The sequence below is a fragment of the Eleginops maclovinus genome, chromosome 1 (genome assembly GCF_036324505.1).
Source record: "Eleginops maclovinus isolate JMC-PN-2008 ecotype Puerto Natales chromosome 1, JC_Emac_rtc_rv5, whole genome shotgun sequence".
NCBI lineage: Eukaryota > Metazoa > Chordata > Actinopteri > Perciformes > Eleginopidae > Eleginops > Eleginops maclovinus.
In genome coordinates, this window is record NC_086349.1 from 15,352,020 (window position 1) to 15,377,283 (window position 25,264).

Sequence of the window (25,264 nt, forward strand, 5' to 3'; positions counted from 1 at the left end):
TCCACAGTCTTTTTGCTGATTACAGGGATATGTTTTACATTTTGACAGTTAAAGCAATTTCTTCAAAGACCATACTAAGACTAATTGCCTCTGCACAATAACTACATGGTTGTTGTCTCAACCAGTTTGGTTCAAACTGGGAAACTTTTGGCTTGTGTTTAGCTCAAATTAGAGCTGGAATATCCGTCTGTTTGAACAAACCCCTGCTTAGCCCTCTAAGGTATGGCTTGAAGTATGCTGAGCCTCGGCCAGCAGTCAGTACTTGCCAGCACTATAAATGCCCAGATGTCAGTACCTACGCAAAGCTTAACATGTGGAAAAAGGATTAAGACAAGCATCTCTGATTCACACAAACATCAGCTGCAGAGAGATAAAATATTTCCTAGATGTAATCGCATCACTTAAATCCGAACTGAAAAACAGAAACATTTTCGAGCTTTAAATGATACATGATCATGGGATCCACAATCCTTTACTATTTCAGAATGAGAATACCTTTATTTGTCCCACAGAGGGGAAATATACAATATTTCCTTGGAAGAAAATGACTTATTAAATGTACTTTTACATTTTGGTTGAAACTTGTTCACTTTCTTACATTTTATCAAAATATTTTGCCATAAAACTACAAAGTACATTCCATGCATGGAGCCCATACAATATCTAGGCAGAAGTGAATAGGGACAATGGCTAATGGCTTCCATGTTGCTCTGAAATACTATGTGCAAGTGGAGACGTAGACTCACAAGGCTGTGAAAGTGAAAAAGGGGACATCAGCGTATGTAACTGAAAACATGTAAAGTGTAATTTAGTAGTGCCTGTCATTGCACTAATGGAATGTAAGGTAGAACTCCTTCATAGATGTCGCAAAAAGACAGGAAACATTTATGAATAATTGATATGGAAAATTGTTAAAGAAGGCAGGAAAGGTGGAGCCATGTTGTGCACAGGGATATTTTTTCCATTTGGTTAGAAGGGGACGAGAAAAAATGGCTCCTTTTTTCTGTTGTGCAGTTTGAACTCCACCCACATGACCAGATAAGTCCCAAAAGCCACGCTATTCTCCACCTTCCGTTTGATGCAGCGCAAAGGGTTTTGCGGTCTGATTAAAAATAATACTTTTTTCCTTTTGCAAGGTTTTTTATGACAATGGTATATGCATATACTTGTGTAATTATTCACAGGGACACACTAAGGCTCCAGACATGGGTGTGTGCTCATGCAGACATGGAAAACATAGAAGTAGAGGGAAAACTGCTTAGATGAAGGGAATTAAAGACCATGTCAAATTACTGTATGTGGTTTACTCTAGAGGTACACGCAGTGGCAGTCAAGAGCGATGCACCACAGAAAAGTGAGTCAGAGTCACAGCTTTTGCAGTACTACTATTTAAGGAACCGTGCCAACTCCAATCATAAATAAACAGACAACCTCCCACCGAAAGTTAAAACAAGCGATTCGAGTAAATTTCATTCTTAAATTTACAGCCTGAGTTCTTTATACAAAAACTGACAGAAAGTGACTGTTAAACAAGATTAAAAAAACAGTTTATTGATTGTAAAAGGTCTAGTAAAGAAGACCTTTATTTTTGAGTTACGATGTGATGAAAAAACTGTGAAAAGCTATGGCTCATGAAATATCTATAAATACTCATAATATAGCCAACACTGGAGCCCAAGCTTTGTATCATAGTTTTTGTTACACCTAATTTGAAATGAGAACACGTACTAAAACACATATTCCAAGTTATACTCAATGTGTGCGTCAATCAAATAGACTCCTCTTCGCATTTGGCTCAATCACTGCAGAAGAAGATGATATTTTGCTTTTCAGTCGACATTTCGCTTTTCAGAACTGTGAAAAGCACGCAGTTGACAATAAATGTGATGCTTTAAAGTTTCAAATGTTAATCAGTGTTGTGTTTCAGTTGCACATATGCCATCAATTGCTCGGTACGATTGTATTATAGAAATACATTTAAAATAAGCACTTTTTATGTCTTTATTTGTGTTGGTTAAAGTATTCTCATTTGATCTGAATAAACAAAACTAAATAGCATATTTTCTTTCCAAAACGTAACCTTTAACCATCCATCTATTAATAAATTCCCTGAAAATTGGTTCACGCTGTATTTTTATGTTATAGTTTTTCAGATTGCTCCCCTCTGCAACTGCATCACATCTCAGAATTGTGAGTGTAAATTACACAGCTAGCCAATGTATATGTTAGCACACTGGCCTTAAAATAGGGAGTTCATTTATTCCATCTATATCTGATTCTTTTATGTCTTTATGACTTGCTATCTGTACTGCAAACATTTAAATCATTCTTCTTGATTTATGCTTTTCACTGCGGTTGAGTCCTCTTGTGTGCGTTTATAGACATCTTGCTTTGTGTGAGTGTGTTTTGTTGGGAAAACCTGTCATGTCTTGATTTGTTTCTATATAATTTAGTCTTGCTTGGACGTATACATGCATTTGAAGTACTGGCACTACTGTTATTTGTCCCATATGGCGATATGATTGGCTGTTGGTTAGGGATGCACCGATTGCAAAAATGTCTGCCGATACCGATGCCAAGAATAACATTTTTGCCGATACCGATGGCCGATGTTTTACTATGCAACCTGTAATGGTAACACAATGCAGACTAAGGCAGCCTATCCCTTTTAAGAGAGAGAATGTGTAAGCGCGAGAGAGAGGTTGAGCGAGTGTGGCATACATTGATATTGAATGTACAACATGAAACTGGTCTGGAATAGCAATGCAACAGACATGATTATTGTTTGGATGTTGGTGCAGATGTTCATCATTTTTTGTTTTAGTATAGTGAATACGTTGAGAGAATGAAAACGTGTGTGTGTGTGTGTGTGTGTGTGTGTGTGTGTGTGTGTGTGTGTGTGTGTGTGTGTGTGTGTGTGTGTGTGTGTGTGTGTGTGTGTGTGTGTGTGTGTGTGTGTGTGTGTGTGTGTGTGGTGTGTGTGTGTGTGTGTGTGTGTGTGTGTGTGTGTGTGTGTGTGTGTGTGTGTGTGTGTGTGTGTGTGTGTGTGTGTGTGTGTGTGTGTGTGTGTGTGTGTGTGTGTGTGTGTGTGTGTGTGACTTACGGTGGTGTATTTGCCCAATTGGCAAAGTGACGGGAAGGTTTCTTGGTGAGCTTTGCTGACTTTATTGACCAACTCCTCTAGTTCTCCACTTAGCTCATAGCTCTCTGGAAGCACCAGCTCCTCCTTCACATCCCTCTTCTTCTTGTTTCTGTCATTACGCACCGCTTTAAAAAGAAAAACAAGATGCAGTACAGATCAGCTACAGAAAGTTCCTCTTCTCTATCTGTGATCACATGAAAAAACATCCACAGCACTCATGCTCTGTGTCTTTCACCACTGTCAAGGACATTGTGCACACTAGTGGAAACCAGAAAACGGAAATAGCAGAGGTTTGCTCTTAACAGTATTCACATATTTCCTTTAGCATGGGACGGACACTAGCAATCTCTTTCTTATCACCCGTTCTCTTCCTTGTCCATCTCTCTATCCACTTGACCGGTGCACATGAGCAAGTCTTCCACTCGCTGCCTCCTGTCCCTCCTCCTCCCATACTTTCCTTCCTCTCAGGATATCCAGTAAGAGGACACAAGGACTGCCACCACAGCACCAACCAGACTGCCCGAGGTGACGCTGAGGCGGGAGTTCCAGATAATTGGACAGATTGGTGAAGCGGGTCAAAAGGACAAATTGTCCTACACAAGCCTCATCAACCAGATCGAGTCTGGACAGCGGAAAGGACATGGAGAAGCGGAGATCATTGAAGCAGTCACACGTGCTGTGAGCCCAGGTTTTCATCTGCGGGAGATGTTGGAAATAAAGCGAGAGCTGACGCTGCACACCCTCAAGACCATACTCAAGGGTCACTACAAAGTGGACTCCTCTTCCGACCTACTGCATCGCCTGATGAACATGACACAAGATCCAAAGGAGTCAGCACAGAATTTCTTATTCGTTCACACCCGGCCGTAGTCGGCCCAGGGGTTGTAGGGCGTGTCAGGAATTGCAGATAGGTGACTCCTGCAGACATTGCTTTAAGTGTGGGCAAGAGGGGCATCTCTCCAGAGGATGTCGACGGGCCAGAGAGCAGCAGGGAAACGAGACCGGGCTGCCGAGCCGGGACCCTCGGTAGCCCCACACGTAGCAGCAGAGCCCATAATTGGCTACAACGTGATGGAGGAAATAACAGGAGAGGGTAGTCAGACAACAAAGACAGAGACCATCCATACTGTGTGTCAAGCCTTCAAGATAACAGTCAAGACAGCACAAGCAGTGCTTCAGCTGATCCATGCCCCTATTAGTGAGGAAGATGTAGGAGTTGTACACACAGGAAAAAGAACACTCACTCTGGGCGCTGAACAGGTCACCACAATGTATGTTAATGTCAACATTGGGGCTCAGTATCATGGCCAAGACCTGCTTCTAGTCCCAAGTGCAGAGCAGACATTGCCAGAGGGGGTAGTGATAGAGGAGGGTCTAGTCAGTGTCCCCAGAAAAAGGTCAGGTTATGTACCAGTCCCCATCGCCAACACAAACAAACACAGTGTAACCCTGACCCAGCGCACCTATGCGGCCAGTGTTGAGCAGATAACCAGAGGAGAGGGATTAAAATCACCAACTAACACAGCATCAGCCCCAGGTGACAACTCAAAAAAACAGAAACCCGCCTGGTGGGACCCTCCGGTCGACCTTAGTCACTTAAACGAGGAGCAACGAAGGATCACAAAACAGCTGCTGCAGGAGTGTCACGCGTTCGCATACGACGATGACGACATCGGCTCAATCCCATCACTGAAACTCCACATCACACTGCACGACACTACCCCAGTAAGAAAAATGTACATGGCAGTCCCAAAGCCACTACACCAGGAGGTGAAAGAGAATATCCAGGATCTATTGAATTGGGGCTGGATTACTCCTTCACGCTGTCCGTACGCCTCACCGGTCGTGTGCGTACGAAAGAAGGATGTGACTTTAAGACTGTGTTGTGACTACAGAGAACGGAACAAAAAGTCAGTCCCTGATCGCCACCCCATACCCAGAATCCTAGACATGCTTGACTCCCTCACTGGCAGCTCCTGGTTCTCTGTACTGGACCAGGGGAAGGTCTATCACCAGGGGTTCCTGGACAAGGAAAGCCAGCCCCTGACAGCTTTCATAACCCCCTGGAGCCTGTACCAGTGGGTCCGAATCCCGTTCGGGTTGATTGCGGCTTCCGCGGAATTCCAGAGGAACATGGAAGATTGTTTGCGTGGCTTGAGAGATGTCATGTATCAACCGTATCTGGACGACAATCTGGTCCATAGCCCAAGCTTTGAGGACCACATTGAGCACCTGAGAACTGTGTTACAGAGATATCAGGAGCACGGGGTTAAACTCAACCCCCGCAAGTGTGAGGTGTTGAAGAAGACGGTGAGATTTCTGGGACGGATGGTTTCTGGACAGGGCTACACTATGGACCCATCTGAGGTGGCCCCATTCCAAGCCTTAAAGGAGAAAGCGCCTACAACAGTGGGAGAGCTGAGAAGAGTAATGGGATTCCTCTCATACTACCGAACATACATCCCAAACTTCTCCAGAATAGCCCAGCCTCTCTACCAGCTGCTCTCAACAACACCTGGTCAAATGAACAGAGAGAAGGTCAGGGCCACTACCAGGAAGAAAGGTAACCTCCCACCTAACACTGCTATACAATGGACAGATAACCACCAAAGGACATGGAGCTGATAGAGCCTCCCCTTCTGGGGTACCCAGAGATGACCCAACCATTCGTCCTCCACACAGACGCATCCCAGGAGGGATTGGGAGTAGTACTTTATCAGAGACAGAACGGTAAAATGGTAGTTATCAGCTATGGTTCCAGGACCCTAACACCACCTGAAAAGAACTAACACATGCACTCGGGAAAACTAGAGTTTTTAGCACTAAAATGGGCAATTTGTGAACGTTTTCGGGATTATCTTTATCATGCCCCACACTTTGTAGTCTATACAGATAACAATCCCTTAACCTATATCCTCTCAACAGCTAAGCTTAATGCTACAGGTCATAGGTGGGTGGGGGAGCTGTCCGAGTTTGACTTTTCCATTAAGTATAGGCCGGGAAAGAGTAACGCAGATGCGGATGTCCTATCCCGCATGCCGTTAGACATTAATGCGTTGATGACACAGGGTACAGAGGAGGTGGGTCAGGAAATGTTCAGTGCAGCAGTGCAGGGAGTCAGTGTGCAGGGAGAGACCCCCTCGGTCTGGGTAGCAAAAGTCCCCATAGAAACACTAGACTTAGTGAGAGATGCGAGTGCACACCCTCGAACCAAGTCCCTGACACCAGAACAGATACGAGACGGTCAGGAAAGAGATCCTGTCATAGGCCCGGTTCTGCATTATAAGAGGGACAATCAGCACCCGTCCAGGAGAGCTCTGAAAGCAGAACCGGCGGACGTCAGAGTATTAATGAGACAGTGGGCAAAGTTGAATGTCAATGACGATGGAATTCTCTTTAGGAAAGCAGGAGATAACCAACAGCTTATCCTCCCAAAAGAGCACCGTCAAACCGTATTCCACGAGCTTCATAGAGAAATGGGACATCTCGGGGTCGAGAGAACTTTGAACCTGATCCAAGATCGATTCTATTGGGCCCGTATGTACTCTGACATAGAACAGTTTGTCACCCAAGAGTGTGATTGTCTCAAGGCAAAGCGACCTCACAAAGCAACCAGGGCTCCCATGACAACCATTGTCACAACACTCCCAGGTGACTTTTTACACTTAGAGACATGCAAACAAGGGTTTGAGTACATTCTTATTGTGATCGATCATTTTACTGGTTTCGCCCAAGCCTACGCCACGAAAAACAAGTCTGCCAAAACTGTTGTTGACAAGCTATTCAATGATTTTGCACTCCACGTCGGATTTCCAGAGAGAATTTACCACGACATGGGGAGAGAGTTTGACAACCAGTTGATGGACCAACTACAGAAGAGCTGTGACGTGCGGGGGTCCCACACAACATGTTACCACCCCCAAGGCAAAGAGTGAACGGTTCAATAAAACTATCTTATCAATGCTCTTCCCTCACAAGGGAACAGAAGACTGACTGGAAGAGCTCATTGACAAAACTGGTGCACACGTACAACTGCACCCGCAGTGGGGTCACAGGGTTCTCTCCCTACTACTTGCTCTACGGAAGGTCACCTCACTTGCCAGTAGACCTGCTTTTCAACCTACAGCCCAGAGAGGCAAAAGAGACTGACACTGAATATGTACAGAACTGGCAAAACCGAATGCGACAAGCCTATGAGATCGCATTCAAAACAGCCCGGGAAGCTCTACGAGGCAAGAAAGGCTATGACAAAAGAGCACATGGAGCCGACCTGCAACCTGGTGGACAGGTGCTCGTGCGTAACCTGTTAGAGAGGGGCGGCCCTGGTAAACTGCGGTCCTACTGGGAAACTAAAGTGCATGTGGTGGTGAGGAGAAGGAGCAGTGACAGCCCGGTGTATGAAGTAGCACCAGAGGGAGGAGGTAAGAGTATTGCACAGGAACCTCCTACTCCCATGTGACAGTCTGCCCTTGGGGAAACCAGAACCCGCCCCTGCAAAACAAGAGAGGAAAATACAGACACGGACAAGAACAAGACAACACCAAATCGGCGAAACAGAGGAAGACTGAAGTTGAGCTGGTGTGCCGTTTCCCTTACGACCAAGAACTAAGTCAGAGAGCTGCAGATTTGAATCCAGAGGCTGAGCCATTTGCACCAGCTCTGACGATGCAAGACGGAGCTCCAGATCTGGAAAATGCAACGGTTGCTCAAGAGGAGACAGAGACTGACAACAGAGGCATCACAGCTGATGGAGATGGTGAGAATGACACTGCAGAGCCTGGGGAAAGTCTACAAGAGCCATCAGAGGAAGATGATCCTGACCCTCCGCCAGCGACCAGCGACCAGCGACCCGCAGCGACACAGGCACCGTCCCCGAATGCTGACCTACAACCCCTTGGTTGAGCCGACGTGGGTAGAAGCGGGTGCCGAGAGTCTGCACGTTGTGAGTATGTCACCAGCCTGCAAGCCACCGGTCATGTGGCGACCGTGGGCATCACTAGACATTGAGGGAATGGATTGAACTTGTACCTACTGTACAAAAGAAGAGACTGGTAACAGACTAAAAGAACCGAGGCTGATATGAGTTCTGTTACATTTGAGAGTTGATCTGATTGGGATCCAGAGTACAGTAACTGATGTTTAGTGGTATAGGTCTAAATGGGTCAGATACTTTGATAAATGGGTACCAAATGAATTGAATGTGAAGTGCAAATGTACAAGTTAATAAATATCCCAAAATGTTGAACTATTCTTCTGAATACACTCTTAAAAGGGCCTTTTAATGCTTTATGGGGGTTTCCCTCTCCTGTAGTGTATTATATAGGTTTTGGTGCATGTAAATGATCATCAACAGCTAACATCCTAAAGTTCCCTTTGGGGTGTCACGATATACTGGTATTTACGGTAACCGTGATATTTAAAAAATGAAATGTTGACGATATGTAAATAATACACATATGATAATATCGTACATAATCCAACGCCAGTAACTATCTGGTACAAACTCGGTACCCCCCCACCCCCCTCCCCCCCGGCATAAAACAGAAAAAAGAAGACGCGGTAACTAGCTAGCTAGCTAGCAGCTACTACCACAGTGTATTCTGTGCTGTGTGGCCACTACTGTCGCGCAAAACCATGTCGGAGGAGATTACAGAGGAGAGAGAGACACTCGCGCACCCTCAAAGAGTTGCCTCGCCAGTGTGGGAGTTCTTTGGATTTCGTAAACGGGGTGTTAGAGATAGAGACCCCTGTCTGCAAGAAGTGCCAAGCAACAGTAAGCGCAAAAGGGGGCAATACTACCAACCTGTCCGCCCACCTTCGCGTCGATCACCCTGCAGACTTGGCCTCGGTACAGAGAGTAAGTTGCAGTTAATTTGCTAGCCCAGAGACGATAAATGTTACATTCTGGTCTTTGTTCTGGAGTGGTAGGAGTCGCCCAGCCGGAGGCCAGACAGCTGATCGGGATCAGGTAATCAGGGACTGATTAAATTCATGGTCGTAACCTGGTTCTGGGTTCTTTTGCAGTAGATTGGGGCTTGAGGGAGAACTGCCTCCACCTTCCACGCCGGACGAGAGCGACTAGCCTGCAAGATCGTTGTTAACGGGCCGCTCGGAAATAAAGATTGTGTAAAGTACCAGTAGTCCTTCCATCATTGGGAACCCCGGTGTGAGCCCGAACGCTCACAGTTGTGTTAAAGCTTGGTTATCATGGCGTTGGACTAAACAGTATTTTCTTTCCCCTGTTTATTTGTTAGGCAGCCAAAGCATGATGTCCTTGAGAATTGTTAGAGAGGCCAGGGTTTAAACCACTGATGACAACAGTTGCTCCAAATACAAAATCCCAAGAAGACAACATTTTTGTTGTTATTTTTGTATGCTAGACACAAAATGCACAATAACCTAATGAATTTGAGATGAATTTGACTGATAGCATTATGATTATTATTTAGTTAACGTTTTGTATAGATATCGCGATAATATCGTTATCATGAATTATTTTTGCCACGATAACCGTGGAGTGAAAATCTGATATCGTGACAGCCCTAGTTCCCTTCAGAGGGAGTTTCTCTCCCACACCCTCTTTGGTGATTTTTGTTCATGTCTAGAACCACCAGCATATTGACATCTTTGGCTTTTAGTGGAATGTCTTGACGACTTCTGATGGACAACCATGGGATAATATGAAAATTCCAAGTTACTATTGTCCTTGACAAAACAATTGTGGTTTATTATGCATAAAATGTGAAATGTGAATAGCAATAACAGCTTGATTAAGAATACATTTTGTTAAGGAAAACATTATTTTATGTATCACAGACACTTTCTTTAGAGAACTTACTTTTTGGTGACCAAAAAAGGATGGCAATGGCCCCTGACCCCGCCCCCCCTTGCTGGGATAATACCCTTCTCTAAAACTCTGTCTTTGATCTGAAGTAAAGTACACAACTGTATAGTTTCGGGACTGCTTCTTGCTTGGTTGTGACGCTTTCACAGTTAAATCTTTCCTCACTGAAATATAAACACCTGGCAAAGTACTCAACATAGCTGCGGTGGTTGTTCAGTTTACAGAAGGTGCTTCCAGGACCACATTTTGCAACTTTGACTCACAAACTAAAATACAATACCGACATTGCCTTTGTGGCTGCTAAAAATAGCAACATTGTGTGAGTCTGTGCTTTGATACATGATAATTCCTGTATTTCTAAAATCTTACTCTTTATTTAACTTATTTTCCTTGATAGCAAGCTAGATAGCTTTTTAAGCCACCCATTGAGGCTATTCACGTTTACCATGACGATGTAATTCTGCTAAACCCACATACATTAATGTTTACGGCTCGTTAGAACATGCTAGCATCCTGACTAAGAAAGGGAACATGGTTCACATTATAGCTGCTGTGCATCAGTATAGTGTCGTTATTGTTCTTATGCTGACATTAGTTCTGAGCTCTAAGCTCCACCTCATCTAAAGCTGAAACACGATTTTTTAGCTCACCGCAAGGTTGGGAGAAGAGTCAGTTAAGTTTTGTTTCAATGGTTATGTCCCCTGCTAGCTTGTGTTGCTACATACAACTGTCATCTGGTGTGTTGCACGTAGAAAGATCATCGGTAACAAGGTCAAAGTTTAAATAATTTGATCTTTGGGAGGCACCCCTTTCTTCATAGAAAACATTGACAACGTTAGCGCAGAGCCATTTTTCCACTTGTCATGTCAACTGAAGTGCATCCTCACAGAGCCAATAGCTGGGCTGTAGACCCTCAGTCTTGTTTAAAAGTCTCTGGTATTGTCCCAAAAAGTATTAGTGAAGATGATATTTGCATGATAGTTTAAGATTGCTATTGTTAGGCCTTTCTTAAAACTGAAACAAGATAAAAAGGTCCTCAGTAAATGCCGCCTCATGTCAAAACTTCCCTGAGTTACAGGAATGTGGGAATTGAGTTCAAATACGATATGCCCCTGCTTAAATCTTCTGTTAAGCTATATTTAATAAATACGTGATGGAGCTCAGTGAATGCAACACACCAAATATTGTTGATTCATGCTATGGCCAACAAAAAGCTGTAGATCCACATTCAAATCACAAGGATTACTGTAATCTGTGACAAAAATCACATTTTTTATTTAAACGGTGCAACAGTACGGCAGTTCCTAAGCCATTAAGATGCAGGAAATCGGATTATGTTTCTCTTCTCATGCATTTCATATACAGTATATATTTTGGTAATGCTTTTTTATCCCCAGGTTTTCCTAAAGATCTGTTAAGAGGCTACAACTGATTAGAAATTCTGCTACTAGACTTGTGACTAAAACTAACAGAAGACAGTTTATTCACTACCATTTCAGCTGAGCTACATCTGTCCTCTGTATCTTGTTAAAACATTATTTTAAAGTCAGTTTGTACGTACACACAGTTAAGCTCTTCATTGTCCGGCTTTTGCTGTGTTGCAGATTCCTTGAACTTAATATGCGCTTATGTTTATTTAGATCTTCCACTGTGGGTTTGCTATATGGTCGGAGACAGCGTTGTTGTTTACATTTTAGATGCAGCTTTTTTTTCAAATCTGCACCCAAACTAGAGCTGTCTTTTATGACCTTACAGTTAAAATAGATATAATACTCAAGTAAAACTAATGCAGCTGAATACCTAATAAGTCAGCCTTTAAAGATGAATGTGTCCAAATAATCAAAGTATTTACTTTGGTACACCTGCTTTTCTCTTACAAGTTTTAGGGAAAGGTTTTTTTCATTTCAAAGCATGCAGCAGAAATTAACAAAGCTGATAGAAAGTGTCTGAAAGGAACCATTAGACATCGCCCCAGAGATTTCATTCAATTTCACTTGAATTTTATTCAATTGCAATTCAAAGAGTTAGTCAAAGATCCAATGTTTACCATCTTTAGAAAAAGAGAGGATGGTCTACCAATCCGACACCACCTTATAGTATTTAATGTGTTTTTAGCCACACAAAGGGAATCTACAGCAGTGACAAACTGTAGCTTGAATTATATACCTTCTATATTGCATGGGTAGTTTAAACATTTTCCCTCTCTTCTTCAGCAGCCCATCCACCTGTTTTCAGATATGTTAATGTGTTGGGTGGTCGGAAACCTTTCAAGAAATGTCTTGTCCTCCATAACTTCTGAAACTGAGTCAGCCAACCCATCCTTTGCAACACTGAGTCAGAGGAGCAGGTAGCACACAAATCATTTACAAAACTGGAGGCAGCACCAGCACCACAGCATAGTAAAGCGCTTCTACTCATAACCAGTATCTCCTTTGCCCCATAAATAGGTCTTATGTTGCCTCATTCATTAACTACACAATGAGTCCACAGCCATGCTAGCAGATCTGCAAGGCTGTACTGGGGCACAGCAATGCTCTGATCTCAGTGCTCACAACAGCACGCTCACAAGGACTATGTACATGCCCATGTTAAGCAGGCATAATATGTAGCATGTTTACCAACTCAGTTTAGTATGTAGGACATGTTAACATGTAATAATTAGCAACACAAAATGCAACTGAGGCTGATGGGAATGTCATTAGTGTTGCAGATATTTAATAATAGACCAAAGTGTTTGACAGGAACGTTAAGAAACATCCATCTCATTTCTTACATGAGAGAAAGAAAGGAAATATCAGTGACTGCAAATGATCCTTTAAATCATAGAATAATAAGTTCATCCCAATACATTACTGGAGCTGTTCAGATGGAATATGTGAATATTGTTGTATCTATTGTAATCAGTCTGATTGTCTTGTTATCATTACAAATCCAAACGGTTGCAAGTACAACCAAAAATGGTGATTCTTAAGATGTAAAAATAGTGTTTGTTTTGATGATCATAAATGTGTTGCATAAGGCAAAGGAGTTGCAAGAACTCTAGATAACACTTTTGTTTACGAATTTCATATCAGTATTTGTAGATTTGTTTTCTGGTTCATAGTTCTCCACACAGATGCTTGTGCATTCATTTGAATAAGGGTTTTACTGTTTGGTAATACCAATCAAAGTAGACCTATCACATTATGCCAATTGCCCAGCAGTTTTTCAGACTTCATATACATTACTTAGTGATTGATGCCTGCAAAAGCGACAGACCATGGCTCACTCTCTTATTGGCTGTTTACAGGGCTCCGACACTTTTATAGCCCTCCTAATACCATTACAAAGTATTACTCCAACGGCAGGGCTCTCGCCTTTCCAGCAGAATCAGATACAAAAGGCTGTCTGCTGTGATCATTTGCAGCAGCACTGTTTATGAATATTAGTTTTTGTTCAGGCTGCATAAAGACTTTAATTACCTAAAAACGTAAGACAGAAGATTGTAAGTTTATTGAAGTTGTGTGATTGTGTATAATTAATATCTAAAAGGTTTGTGCTACCCTCAGTGTGGGGACCATAAAATGCTGATTTTGTAATTGTTTCAATGCAATGCATTTTTAGTAAGAAGCTCGCATCAGAGCTTGTAAGATTTGCTCAATGCATGTAAAGCTCAGGCTGATGTCATATCAAAAGTAGGGATATGTATTTGAATGTCAATTATGTGTCAGAAACAAGGCTCCCACTAATACATAATTGCTGATTATAAATTAAGAATTTGGTTTACTTTACGAGTGAAAGGCAACCAAATGTAAATTTCTGAGCTGATGCATATGTTGCATTTGACCTTAAAGTTACTCCAATACTTAATGCATAATAAAGATGCAGATGTGTTATGTTTAGAGACTAATAGATTAATAAAGTTATAGTTGCATAGCTTCATGCTTAATGTCTTTACTTTATTTAGTAAATCCTAGTGTGAATACGCGTGATGGGAAAGGTTGATATGCAAATGATCTTGCCTGGATTTAATGTTTGATTATTTGTATGGGATAGATGTGGTAACCAAAGTGGAGCCAAGCTTTTTAAACGCTTCGATGCCCATAAAAAAAGATTATCACAGAGCACATCTCCTTGCCGTAAATAAATATGGAAGGAAAATTGGGAATGATAGCGGAGTCAGTTTGAAAAACACTTAAATGACAAGCTGACAATCTCCTCTTGGTCTGTGGGTAATATTAGTGGAGATGTATTGACCATAATAATAGATAGACTTGTACAGATAAATGAATTCATTACAATGCTCTCTAATAATATGTATGGACTTTATACCTGCAGAGTTGTTTAAAGCAAATGTGAGCTCAGATTTTTGGGAAAATATTATCTGAGTAGCATGTTGAAATGTTTCAGTGGATTAATCCAAACTTGGGGCTATATAAGAACTCAGAGTATCAAAAGAGTGATTAAAGGGCTTCTATGAATACCATGGATCTGTTTCAAAGTGTACCAAAGTGCTGTGTGTTAAGAAAACCCTTCCTTTAGCTTCCACGCAGGAATGGTGTGTTGCAGTTTTTGTTTTCAATACATTGGCGTTAATGCAGCCCTGATGGCGGAGCAACAAGGGGCGATCACTTTGAAGTTCCTGTTGGTTAAAGAAATGTCAGCACACCAACTCTTGAGTGAAACAAAAATCCAAATCACAGACAAGTCTGCCATTAAGCTGTAAAGGCTCAGTAGCTCAAAGGCACCTTCAGGCATCAGTCCTGCTGCAGCAGAACCCTAATATATATTTATTTTTTACATCCCGCACCGTGGAAGTGCCCGTGAGCAGCGACGTAAAAACCTAGGAGAATGTTCCAATCCCATAAATGAAGACGCTGCCGATTGGCTGTCATCTGTTTAGTATTTTTTTAACAAAGCGATTTGTGGGTTCGTATTAATTGTACTGCTTTACGTTACTTACTTTCTCACATGATTTGTTGGAATTGAAATCCTTTAATTTGATATATCTAGTTTTTGTGTTCCAGTTGCTGAGGTTGCCCCTTTTCCTTGCGTTGTTGAAAATTAAGTCTGTTGGCCAAACAAACAATTTTTTGTCTGTTCCCCATGTCTGTCTTCCTTTGTCTTACTTGGCTCTCATCATTGCCTTCAAGAAACTAAATATATAAATCTGTATTCTTTGATTAATTTCTTGATTTTGTCTCCTAGCTGCTGATGTTATTGATGAAGTCCAAGGCCAGTAACGGAAGCTGGAATGCCATGTGTGCAGCCTCCAGATATTTTGCATCTCCCAACAGCTATCAGCTTCTGCAGGTAACAGCATCTGAACTGACTTAAACCACATCTTAAGGTTATTTTCAATCCAATGTAAATTCTTTCAGATTAATGCAGATGTCCTGTTTAGTTTAAGATGTGATGTTTTATTATGTTCAATCACAAAAAATGCCAGTAGGGCTCCTGGTGTAACTTCATGGAAAGTCTCAGAAAGAAGAGTTTTGTCTTAATGTCTCAGTGTGTGTAACTTAGACCACTTCTAGATTTGTATTTATGTGTATATTTTCACATCTCTCATTTAGTGGAAATACATTATTTATTTGTTTAATTCCAGAGAACAACTTCAAGCATAAGCCACTGAATTTAAACATTCAATGGAGTTTTTGCATATCATTATGTGCACAGTTTCTATAGTCAGTGTCCTGAATTCAGAAACGCTTTGTTGCTAGAATTCTACTTTTGAAGTCTTTTAGTTTTCTTTAAATCCCCCCATTAAACTCCACACCACAGAAAATCAGTGGCTCACAAGGCAGTCTGTCAAGCTTGAAGAACCTGCATCTATAAGAAAGAACAACCAAAAGCATTGGAGTAAGGATTAGGAGGAAAGGTGAAGAGGGGGGAACATTCGGTCAGGATTTATTTGCCTTCTAGCCATAAAATGGATGTAAAACCTGCATGCTGTAGCCACTTGAAAGTTGTTGTCATTGAGCCTGACTCAGCTGGAGTTGGAGCACCTAAAAATTTGATGTAAATTGTCTAGTGAAATGCAACTAGAAGTGCATTTTTCCCAAATACTGATATACAATAGTTTACAAATCATAAAACATGATAACATGAGATGTAGCATGAATGAACTTGAAAATAAATTGTAGCAGCCAATACCAGACATAGACTCGAAAATATATATATCCTTGATGTAATATAATATAATTACAAAAATAAGATATAGTTTCATGAAAAGGGAAAAGATGGAAATTAACATGAAATATACAGAATCGTTTTTTGTCATGGGCAAAAACTAATGTTTGATCCTAACGTGTAAGAGGTTATAATTTGGACAGCTTGACTCACATATGCAGAGACATTGAGACTTTTTCGGATTGGTAAATATCCGGTGTTGGAAGAGCTCCTCTCTTGCAGTTATTATACCAATAAGCACTGTGAGAATGAGTTTTTTTCAACAACATTTCCTCGCTCAGTGGTCTAAGTATGCATAAGTACACACAAACAAAATCTTTCTGCCCAGAGTATCCATTACTCTCCATAAAACGGCTTAGTGCCAAGTCGATGCGTTTGCATGAGAGCGTCTGAAAACAGATGACAGAGAATCTATGCAGATCCCATTAGTTGTCTTTTGGAAAAAATTACTTCTGTATTCATGATGTGCTGTAATGCTTATGCAACACACCTCAAAGAGACAGTCATCCATTTTTTAAATTGAAATCTGATATCTCAATACTGTAGACAACATTTTCCGATGATAATTATGCTCTCTTTTACTTTTAAAAGTTCAGAAAGTGTTTGATTTAACAATAAGACTTCAGATGAAATAGCTAATAGTTTGCAACAGCACAGATGTTCCTGGTCGCAGTTGACCTACATTCAAAATGCAGAATGTATCTATTAAAAATTGCTGCTCTTATCTTATGCTAAAACTTTAAGTCAGTTTCACCATTTGTGCTTAACATCTTAAATGATGTGGCACATAGGGCTTAATATTTTTAGAGCTGTTGCGTGCAGTATGTTAGACCAGAAAAAGTATTTTTGACATTAAATAAGAATGTTGAAATGTTTTTTCGACTCATAGCTTTGCATTCATTAGATGATGCAGGAACAGAGAAAAGTCCTGATCTGCACCAAAAAACGAAAAATGTCTTTCTCCAACACTAAAATGAATTAAATATGCTTACTATTGAACTGAATCCTAATATCTTTCATGGGTTTGACATCTGGCATTAGCTGGAGACATGACGTTAAGGCTAAAGGCAAAACAGAACAATTATTACCCTTTTAAAATATATATATAAATATATATATATCTAGATTTGTCCCATTGTTGAAAACAAAAATATTGATAAAATGTTATGCCTTTTAATATTTACAACTAGTTTATTTTCTAAATGATATTTAATTGTTATATTATAACTTTTACCCAAACAAGTTACATAAATGAGAAAATTACTTATTAATCATATAGCTTGTACTTTTGCCAGGTATACAGCATTTGGTGAAACACTCCCCACAAAATAAAAGAGAAACGTAAAACTGCAGAAAGGAAACTGGGTCATGGCTGCAGCAGAGAGGTTCTTCATGTGCACTCACAATTCTCAACACAACTTAATAGTGTTTTTATGAAATGCTGTTATAGATGCATACAAGACTTAGTTTTAACATCACAGCGCTGAGGATGAATGATTCAAGCTGCAGCATTTCCTAATTGCTTTAAAACAGTGTTGCTCATTTAGCAGCATACAGGTCACATCTGGCTCAGGCTTAAAACTGCTTCCCCCCTCGATCAATTCCTCGGCTTTAGGAGCCAGTCCCCCACTGTCACTTCAATCTGTAATTTTGGAAAGTTATTTAATGGCAGTTTATACGGTAAGGTTGAGTGGCTGAACATTAGCATACTGTACATCTCTACCAGTCCTTGGAAAGGATTTACCCAGGTTCTTGGCCAAATTCTGCAAATACTAAATGGTCTTTTTGTGTCAATTGTGACCTTAAACAAGGTCATGAGCAAATATTTCTTCTTGCAGATTTCCCAGATCCCACAACGGTCATGGCAGTTGTGCCAGGGAGGTGTTTTGTGGACCACCAGTATTCATTTTAAACGGTTATGATTTTATAAAACCTTTTTTCTACTTAAGGTTCTGTAATAATTCTGCATTTTGTGACAGTGTTTACTTTGAAAATGTTATGTTTGAATGTTAATTAAAGCCCTGGATAGAGATTGCAGATGATTAAAATCAAATGATGCAGCAGCTCTCATTTAGATATGTGGTTTGCTGCAGAAATGCTAATTTATTAGATTGAATTACCCTTTATTCTGGTAATATAAACCTAGCCATTCATATGGTTCTTCTTACTTTCTTTCTTCAACTTCTTACGTTTATAAATGATTTTACATATATGAACCATGTTTCTAGTGATTTTTTTACAAACAGTGAACATGGTAACATATCTCCCACAAAATTATACAATGTTATTATTTAAGCTAAACGGTCCATAATGCTATTATTCGTTTATAAATAATGGCAAAACGTTTCCTAAAAATGTTTAATGTTGTTAAATATACTGTAGGGATTCAATGAGTATTAATTTGTTATGGTTTTATTATTTTGATTTGTATAAAGCCTCTTGAAATAAAGATTTTTTCCACTTTATATTTCTCGTTATTTTTTTCCTTAACTACACTTTTGCTCACATTTTACAGAGGAGTCTAGATCAGACTTTATTTGACATAACAAACGTGTTGTTGTTTTGTTCTCTGCATTGTAAGTCAACAGGTTCAGCCCATTCAGGATTGCTCGATGTTGCTTATTAATGTCTACCCTGAACCTAATTCTAAAAAATGATTGCCACAGAACTCCATGTAAAACCCTCTAACGCATTTGATATTTTACCGATGCGGATTATTTACAGCTCCTTACAATCGTTAATTATTCAATTAAATTGAAAATTAATTAAATCTCTGAAGCGCCGATGCACTTTTCTAGTGGTACAGTAGCCTATCACAAGTCAGGCTGCGAAGTTTTGGAGTTTTGTTGGTTTTTCCATAAAATCCCACGCAGGAAGAAAAAGTGAGAGAATGAGGTTTTTCATCGCCCTATTACTCCTCTGAATATGTTAATAAAAGTGCTGGTTTGTATTTAAGTGTTCTTTATAGAATAATATGCAGAGAAAACCCCGGCACAGCTACAAAATAGAAAACACGGAGCAGCAGGGACCGGTTTGGAAACTGATGTATTTTAAATCTCAATTTTATTTATTTTGTTATGCTTCAAATAACACAAAAAATACTGAGTTTGTGTCTTTCTTGCATTGATGTGTGCCTCTATAAGGAGTCCAGGTCCATATGAATATTAATAATGAATTAGTATTAATAATTCAGAGGAAAACCTACAGTGAAGCCGCAGTTTCACGTCTTTTCTTCCGGGGATCAACATAACGACAATACCGGTTTGGGTTGGCCTACAAACACTTAGATATACAAATGTTCCAAATGTAAATTAATCAAATTTATAAACCAATGCTTTGTTGTCTCCGTTTTTCCCGAGCAAAGGAAATGCAGGATATATTGAATATGTCATTCAGACTTAAAGGAACAAAACGATTAGTCAGATAAAGATATGCATCTTACCGCAGTGTTGATAAAGAGCATTATCTGTCTACAGACAACTGCTTAAACATTATTATTTCTAGATTAGATTAAAGCTGGTTCATGGCGAGTCAATTGGAAAAACACAGATGTCTGGTGATTTGTCAGTAACTGGAGCTCGCTTTGTAGAGGTTGATGAGACTATTTACTGTTTATGTTTCGATATTGGCTCGCAGATTGAATCGGAGTCTCGGCTATTTTTTTCATTTGCATCGGATTTGGACCCCGTGTATGCAAACGCTACTGTTTTCGATTTATGGGCGAGGTGAGAGAGGTGAGGGCAGTCCTCTACTCTGTCTGAGCACAGCGACTTTGAACTTGAACTTCGCGTTGCTCATCTTCATAATGTTTGCAATTCCCTGGCACAAGTGTACCTGCCCTAATTATGGTCCGTGGATGAATGTGCCTCGTTGGCCTATCAATCTCCTTTCATTTAGGCCAAAAGACAGAATACGCTGTGACTCACCAGACGGCAGGCGACACACAAACTTCATCCTAATCCCACTTTGGTTTTTCTCTCTGCCTTTCATACAGCTCAAGCTCCGGTTGCTTTGCGTACATTGTTTTTGTGGTACAGCAAACAGTAGTGACCTGGGGGAGTTTTAAATGAGACATGAAAAATACGGAAGAATGTGTAATTGTTTTTGCTTTTTAAGCCAAAAACTCCGTTTTAAGGACAAGAAGTCCTGTTTATTGTACGTTATATGTCAAAACAAATCCAAGGGGGGGATCTTAGACCTCCAAGTAATTGATATTTGAGGAAATCTGTCGATTTATAGTGCTGAAATAATACCTCTAACATATGCGGAATCTTTGTACACAATTAATAATATTACGTTAAAATGTGTTCATTAAATGCTATTCTCACCTCATTAAATGTATGATGTTTAATATTAAGCATACTTTCTTTGCAATACTTAAATTCACATCAATACATTTTTCTGATGGAAATATCGCGTGAAAACGACATCAATGGGCCAATCTGAGGACAGCAGTGGGCAAATGTTGGTACATGCATGGATACATATACTTGATTTTACATCGCGTGTATAGGCTGATGGGTTTGAGCCAATAGTTGCGTAAGGAGCACATGTGTTTGATTGCAGGTATGTGCACTGAGAAATATCACATTGCACACATAACATACTTAACTCGAGCTTTTTCAAGCTCGTCATTGTTTGTAATAATCCCCCAATGTGGACTAGACCTACAGTATCAATTTAAACATGAATAGCGCAGCAATCTCTCAACTTCACCAACTCCCATTGACAAAGAGTAGAAAATTGCCGTTACTTCTGTTTCTTGTCCTTGTCTAAAATCCAATTTGAATCCAAATGAATTCAGTTTTGCTTTTACTAGCTTCGCCTTCAGTAAAATAATAAATTAAAAATTGAAATCAGAGCCCCCATTGGCCCAAATTAGTGTTTTTAAATACCACTTCTAAATATCCTATACTTTGTTGGCTCAGGCACAGTCCGCAAGTTCCAGTAACACAGCTCTTCTGATCCGTTTGATTGGACATGTCTACCTAAATACATCGATAATCTCTTAAAGCATAACATGGCTGCTTTGCTAAAAGCTAAACACATTGATGTGGCCTATGTGCTGTTCCCTGCAGCAGACTGTGTTCTCGAAGATGTTCTATTTGCTCTTTGTAAACAATTTGGATCTATAGTAGGGGTCTTTTACTTCAGGCTTGTTGATATGATTCAGAGTCAAACTCTGTACAGCCTTATTTTGTTTTAGCATTTCCCCCATCACACCGAGGTTACCAACTACAAGCAGGTGCAGACATCAGTTTTAGTCCGTAGCTCTTCCAAAGCAACAATACGTGTTGATTTTAGGATCTGCATGCAGTCACTGTATACAGGATGAGGAAGTTGTTGTCCTTAAACTCACGTACATTTCTCGGATTTGTATTTGGGGTCCTCAAGCAAAGTGGTCTTAACAGCGTGGTCTATATATACCAAATGTATAAGCTTCACGATTTACATTTTAAACAGCAAAACAGCTCGTACGTGTTGAACCATTAAAAACTATTAAGGATAGTGTAAAGAAAGTCGCCTGTACTCCACAGGAAGTAGCCTGATTAAATGTAAATAACATTAACTCATATTTTTAAAAAGAAGGTAAGGTGAAAATGTGCCTGCCATAGATACGTCTACAATGTGATTTTAATCATTATAAAGAAGTAATTGTGATAATGCTGCAATTAAAGTTTATTTACATTTGTACACTATCACTTTTCAGGCAAGGTTTAAACGCATAGTATTTGCCCTTCTTATATACTTTAATAGTATTAACAAAGTTTATAATGTAACTTTATTGTCAAACGAGTTTAGATATAGCGGTGTGTTAAGCTCACACAATGCTTAGCACGTGTCCTCAGCATTTTGACACATTTTCTATTTGTGAACATTTCAAAGCTGCACGGTGTTACAGGCTGTAATGCAAATCAAGTGGCGTTGGAATATTGCCTTAACACAAGCTTTAAGATTCAGGAGGATACCCTAGAAGAAGATTATTTTGATACAGATTGCATTTTCAAGGGGACGTTTTTTCCTCACGCACCAAAGCAAAGCTGCCCATTGTTAATGAGGCGACCTTCCAAATGTATAGTGTCTAAAGGACCCGGTATTCAATTTATAACTGATAATCAAAATCCATGTTATGCCATAAATAACTTTCAAAGTAATTCTAGAAACAAATCCTCATCGGTTGTTGTTCCACAAAAAAATAGTTTTCTATTGAAGCCCTAAACCTTTTAAAAATGCACATGAGCGTATGTTTATAACTTTTGGGCGAGCCTGCATATTGTCTGAAATATGCGCTAAAACTTTTGAAAGGGTTGTTTTTTTTCTGTGAGAAAAGAAGTGAGATGATTAATGATGGACGTGTGGGTCTTTTGTTTTGCTGTCTGGACGGATGGAGCGACTGCCTCTCTTAACTTGAACTTGGACTTCCGACGAGACGTGTCCAACTGTGGGCTTTTTTGTCTGCTTCTCACCGGTTTACCAGTCAAACTGCAGCAAGAATAATCCTCTGCGTTATGACTAAGTGTAGAAGTATAAAGTGAAGTGTTGACCACGTTTATTTAAACAATAAGAAACCAATTTGTTTATTAATAATATTACGATATTAGACGGGGTTTAGGCCCACAATATTTGCAAGATTTGAGTTGTATTAAAGGGCCTAAAATTGTATTAAAGGTAGATATATTGAACAAGCAACCACCCTCAAAACGATGAATTATAAACATTGTGTCTAATAATGACCATGCGTAAAAAATGCGTATTATCTCATGAAGTTGCGCATTTCCAACTTCGTCCATGTTTAGAAATACAAATATATTTAATAGTCTTAAGTTGTAGACTAAAGCTGTCTGGAAATCGTAATAACCCCTTATCTTAAAGTCAATCATTTATTTTCCTGAGCTTTATTTGGAAGGGTTTGAGACTTAAATGCTTACCAATAATCCGGTGTTCTATTCTAGTACTTGTAATTCAATATTCCTCGAAATTGTGATATTGCACTGTACCAGACACGCACATGTTCCTCCCAAATTTGGTAGAAATCTGACAGTGTGCATCGAGTAACGTATAACTGACGGTTTAATAACAATATGATAAATGCACTGAATATAAACGCTTTAAACTGTGTTGTATTTCGTAGATCCAGCCTGGCCTGGCTGCAGCAGTGCCAGCCTGCCCTCTGTCCTGTGGGCGCGACTCCGCCTGCCTGCTTCATTTTGCGGTTTAGCCACAGCCATCCTCTAGTCTACCTGCTTTGGATGAGGTTAAACGAGTCAAATCCAAAGTTAATTAGCCTTAAACTGTATTGGAGCCAATCTATTTCATGCATGGCTTTCAACAGCCATACAACAGCTAGTATATAGACCCTTTTGAATTGACTAATGTATGTAATCAGTGGTAAATAAAAAATATGTAATACCTCCCAATGATTATCATGCAGAAACAGAAATCCAGAAATCTCGTGAATTTTAAAGGAGCTCCAATGTTTTATTTTAAAGCATCTACAAATTGTGCTGCACTGCACATCTTCGATAAGATTAAGAAGAGTCGCATATGTAAGAAGGTGTTGGTAAAATGAGTGTAAGGGGTTTACTCCCCTATACCTCTGTATGGCTAAAACTCGACACTTTTTGTGTCCCCTATTCACTTTATGTCGTTTCACAAATACTTAACATAATTGCAGTGTGCTTGGCAAACACAACTTTTAACCAGTGGCACAGTTGCAATCGATATATTTTGCCTAACTCCCTATAGTATTTGTTCTAAAATACTCCAAAATGGTGCCTGCTTGTGTCGGCCCTGAGTTTGAACTGCACTCCTGTAGATGCAATAAGATTCTGTGAGAGAATTGACAACTATTAATACGTACGGATTGTGCCTATAGCTGAAATGGAAAACAAAACTTATCATATCACTCCGAGTAACGATTGTGTTGAAATGCCCCTCTTGTTGTAGCCATTGCTTCCTGTTTGTCACGCAGCAACACTGCACTGCCTTATGTATTTTTTCGAAAACATTTTATTGCCAACATCGTGCCCTGACGGCTGGCATAGAAGGCAAGTGGTGTTGCTTTGTGCAATTTTGAACATTTTTGATCGTAAATTAAAGCCTGGCGGAGGGAAAACACCAGATTCAGATGCTGTTTTAGTTTTGTAGGAATGTTTTCATGAACAGTGGACTTCACTCTCTTTCCTCCTTCATCGTGCTGCTCAACAGGCCAATTTGTTTTAAAAACGCACACACACACACACACACACACACACACACACACACACACACACACACACACACACACACACACACACACACACACACACACACACACACACACACACGCCACGTGCACTTTAAAGAAGCGAAAGTTCATATTTTGCAGGGGAAAGTGTTGCAATGACATGAGCCATGAAGCTAAATAAATGTAACACAAGACGCGCACGAGTCATTCGCAACCTTCAAATCAGCCTTGATTTATTATGAGATTTATGTATGCACTATAGTCAGATTTTTGTCCATTTAATTAGTTCAGACACTTAATGGGTCCAAAGTTTATTCCATTGAATGTGACATGTTCATTTACTTAATTCTTTCAAACCTCATTTTGAAAATGCACTTGGCCTTTACACTGCTGTGCAAATCTATTCGTTTTTTTTGTTTTTGTTCACGTTGTCCACTGTTCAATATATTTTACCACTTGTTGTACTTTCATTATTATAAAAAACAGTTCTCATAGCTAAGCCTGAAGCTGTCTGAAAACTCGTAAACATAAACGCAGCCTGATTTCAGCATGCATGGCGCAGACTCTACCTGCAAGCTGTCAACACATTCTTGGATCGCTACTTCGCCTCTTCAAAGACTGTTTTATGCCCGGGGATTTGCATCATTCTCGAGACCGGTGAGACAATGTTTGACAAGTAATAGTATTGCTTTTTACTGACATGTTAGCGGCATTTAACAAAAACACTGAGTCATTTTGATGGAGGACTCTCACAGCAGATGCTTATATACTGTGTGTTTATAAGAGCATATTCTGGGTACATAAGATCCATCGGCTCTCATGTGCATATGCAGTCAGTCCCAGAGAGCGGAAGCCGCAGGTAGGCAGTATTTGTATGGAG

At 40.1% G+C, this 25,264-nt stretch overlaps 1 long non-coding RNA gene across 1 annotated transcript in view; it reads left to right on the forward strand.

Annotated features, from left to right (window-relative positions):
* LOC134859904 (uncharacterized) overlaps window positions 1-18,622 on the forward strand; it is a 36,367-nt gene extending 17,745 nt beyond the window's left edge. The window contains exons 2-3 of the long non-coding RNA XR_010165169.1: window positions 15,174-15,278; window positions 17,996-18,622. This is a non-coding gene — a long non-coding RNA (uncharacterized LOC134859904). The remainder of the gene's footprint in view (window positions 1-15,173; window positions 15,279-17,995) is intronic.
* Window positions 18,623-25,264: the final 6,642 nt, after the last annotated feature.